This window comes from Trachymyrmex cornetzi, unplaced genomic scaffold, assembly GCF_001594075.2.
Source record: "Trachymyrmex cornetzi isolate Tcor2-1 unplaced genomic scaffold, Tcor1.1 scaffold439, whole genome shotgun sequence".
Lineage (NCBI taxonomy): Eukaryota > Metazoa > Arthropoda > Insecta > Hymenoptera > Formicidae > Trachymyrmex > Trachymyrmex cornetzi.
In genome coordinates this window covers 256,071-260,121 of record NW_017299168.1, presented here as the reverse complement: position 1 = coordinate 260,121, position 4,051 = coordinate 256,071, and the positions used below count along the sequence as shown (strand labels likewise).

At 35.4% G+C, this 4,051-nt stretch overlaps 1 pseudogene; it reads left to right on the top strand.

Annotated features, from left to right (window-relative positions):
• Window positions 1–1,907: 1,907 nt before the first annotated feature.
• LOC108764563 (probable multidrug resistance-associated protein lethal(2)03659) lies at window positions 1,908–3,692 on the top strand (annotated as a pseudogene).
• Window positions 3,693–4,051: the final 359 nt, after the last annotated feature.

Below are 4,051 nucleotides of genomic sequence, written 5' to 3'. Positions count from 1 at the left end.
GGATTATTTCTTAAAAAATGTTTTTATTTTTTTCTTAAAAATGAATAAATATTTACTAAATATACTTATTAACACTTGAACACCACCGTGGGTTATGGTAACCCAGTCTGTTTGAAAAAACGCGTGGCGTTTATGAACAGAAGTGTGGAGTGGATACAAGGGGGGGAAAAAGCTTTCGCATCACTACAAATTCCGCGGCTGACAACCTCAGCGTGCACGAACCGGTCGAGATAGAACGCTATGAACTTACTGTGTTGGTTACGCTTACCCTGTGTGGTTATGACGTTTTTTATTTCGAAATCAAATTGTAAGTAAATATATGAACAAGATTGCGAATTCATTGAAGAATTCATGAAACACACAGACATTCCAGAAAATCAAGATTCGCGCGATATATTAGCTGTAAACAAAATAGAAAAACAAAGATGTTCATTCTGTCCAGGGGTTTAGATAGGAAAACTTGTTACATATGCTTGCAGTGCCAACAGCCAATATGTGGGGAACATGTCGCAAAAATTTGTTTCGCCTGTTCCACGAAAATCAATGAATAATTTCATTTGTATTATATATTTGGATGTCATATAATAAAGACTTTTGCACTAACTTTATCGTATTGAAAATCGCCCAAATTCAACCTCGTCGAATAAATATATTTTTTAGGATAATTCGTAATAATGTATTTTTTTTCTTAAAATATAACTTAATATGTTTCAATTTCTGTAAATTAAAACCTTGTATTATTTTTTTGGAAAATAACTAATTTATTTAAAGAACAACAAATTTTTTTTTTAATTTTGAAATTTCTTTTTTCCTTTTTTTCAAAATATCTTGGTTTTCGGAAATTTTATGATATTCTTATGTAATTGTATATATTCTTTTTCCTTACTGTCTGTTATATCGATTAAAAAAAAAGAAGTTAAAATTGATGCATTAGATCTCAAGATAAAAGTAAAAGAAAACTCCAGGGTTACCGTAACCCATGTGTAGTGAAATAAGGTGGCGAAAATAGTATAGTGTTCAAGGGTTAAATAATAAGTAACAATAAGGCTCCACAAGTATAAAACAATTTAGAATAAATGAAGGACGAAGAGCTAGAAATTTAACAAAAAATTTTAATTTAACACATTGTGGAAATGTCCACCAAGGAGGCCTGACTCGAAGCTTTGTGGTCGGCCGCAACGTTTCGTCCTGGTCCCACACTACTAGACTCATCAGTAAGGCGATGTAGTGTGGGACTTGCCTTAAATGCCTGGAATGAATCCAGAATGATATTCTATTTAAAGGGGATTCGCGCGGCGCGGTGCTTACGCGAACCGAGTGAATTCCGTGGACCTCTAGTGGCGAGTAGCCACAACATAAAAATAATTACACATACGTTTCAACACCGATCGGGTCATTCTCAATGTACAGTAACTAAATTATTGTCGGAAATCTATATAGTTAACAGTATTCTTCATGTCCTGTGTTATAATGTTGCCAGTTAATAAATTAAACCTCGTTGAAAATTCTCGGCAGTAAAACTTATTAATAATCTTATTAGAAAAGAATTCGAGAATGTATGAATAAAAGCGTAAAAAGATGGAGATCCACATCGTGACCACAAAGTTAATAACATAAAATATACCAACTCTTTGTTGATTCTCAGCAGTAAAACTGTAATAGTCTAAAAATAATCGATAAAATTCTCCTTTATTATCGATGATCCGCGCTTTTGGAGCAGAAGCGATCCTCACAAAGGAGTTCGATGATCACCAGGATATCCATTCTTCCGCGTGGTGCATCTTTATTGCATTTTAGTGCGCCTTTGGCTTATGGCTGAATGCTTTCTGCGTGCTGTATATTACTATGGTCATACACTAAGCTTCCTCTACAGAACAACTACAGTCGCGGTTTGATGAACGGCGCATATGTGGGCGCAGAGTATCAATCTAATTCGGTGGTTTCAGTGGGGCATGCGCCAAAGCGCCGAGATGGAGAATATGATCTCAGTGGGGCGTATCCTTGAGTACAGGTACTCGCCTCTTCTCTTTGAATATCTTGATATTATAGTATATTATAGATTCTTAATGTTTTGACACCTTCAAATTCTGTGCATACATGAAACCTTAGTTCTTAGAGCGTTGGATTTGTAAATCTTGGATCTTTGATTTATGTCTTACATTCTTTAATTTATGATTTTTTTGATATTGATGTTCCGTACTTTTTTTACCTATATAAGCACTCAAATTCATAAGCTTTATAAATAAGTTTTAGAAATATGGAGTCTCATTCCAGTCTCTTTAAATTAAAACCGCATTCCCTACTTTGATACTTTTCAGCAAAATAGATAGCAAACTCCCTCTCAAGAGTGTCCCTGATAAGAAACCTAAATCTGAATGACCGCAAGAAGGCCAGACTGAATTCAAAAACACGTTCCTGCGTTATGCGCCATTGGAACCTCCAGTGCTAAAAAATCTCAGTTTCGTTATCTTTCCACGGGAAAAAATCGGCATTGTTGGCAGAACCGGCGCCGGCAAGTCATCTCTGATGCGCTCTTCCACATGGTCGATGCGGATGGTCTGATTAAGATGAATGAAGTCGACACAAGCCAGAAGGGCTTGAACGATTTGCGCTCCAAGATCAGTATTATCCCTCAAGAATCGTTCCTGTTCTCTGGTAGCCTAAGACGGAACCTCGATCTGTTCGATTCGTATATGGACAAACCACTATGGTGGGCTCTTGAGGAGGTCGAGTTGAAGGAGATGGGCTTGGAAGCCCACATCAATGAGGGCGGCTTCAATCTCAGCGTTGGCCAACGACAATTGGTCTGCTTGGCACGAGCTATTGTGAGGAACAATCCAATACTCGTGCTGGACGAGGTGACCGCGAATGTGGACCCGCGAACAGACGAACTCATCCAGACAACTATCAGGAAAAAATTCGAGAAGTGTACAGTGCTAACAATAGTCATCGACTCAACACCGTTATGGACAGCGATCGTATCTTGGTGATGGACAACGGTAACGTGGTGGTGAGTCAATTTTCTTTTATTTTGTCTTTTTATGAATTTTATGATTAGAGCTGCCCATCGAATGAATTTAAGTAGATCACAAAATCTTTCCTTTCTGTGGTTGTGGAAAATCAATGTAACTATTTATCGGTCATTCTTGTGACATATTTTATACTTCCTGTTCCAGATTATGAAATTTATTTACAATCTTTTAAAGCAACATAAATTATATAAATATTTTATTATATGAATCCTGCGAATTTACCCTTTGATCATTTTTTTATTATTTCATTAGAGTTTTTGTTGAGTAACCCACTTATTAGTTGATACAGATTTACAAAATTTTTGACTATATAACTAATACTATATAACTAATACTGATTACATTAAGAAAATGCTTCATTTCTTTTTTATTTATAATAGTCTCGATATAAACTATCTCTTAAACTGCGAACTTTTATATATTGTACGCAGGAATTCGATCATCCTCACATGCTGCTGCAAAAAGACACGGGTTACCTGAAGAGCATGGTGCAGGAGACCGGCAAGGCGATGGCGGAGGTTCTGGCTTCCGTCACCCATAACTGCTATTAGAATCGTGGATTTACGGCGTTTTGATGTATCCACGGAGTTAACTTTTTGCAATTGCGTCTGATGAACACCATGATTAGGTCATGAAGATTCCGACAGTTTTTGCAATTATTAGGCCAAATTCTGTGATTTTAAATCACAGATTTAAGAAAAACAAGAAGAAAAGTGGCACGCTCAGTCTGAGAATTTAGAATTCATAATCGTCTACCTTCTCACATATTTAGCACATATTCTACATTCTGTTCGCATTAAAATTTTATTTTATTCTATAAATTTTTTTTTAATTTATTTAATTCTATAAAATTATAGGACATCATGGTTTAGGATATTATAATGCAAATGAAATTTAAAATTAATTAAGTGTTAATTAAGCGAGATATGTAAAGTAGATCAAGGAATGATCAGAATTCAGAAAATTCGAAGCAAATTTGAAAATAAAAAAGAAAACACGTAAATAAATAAGAAGAATAA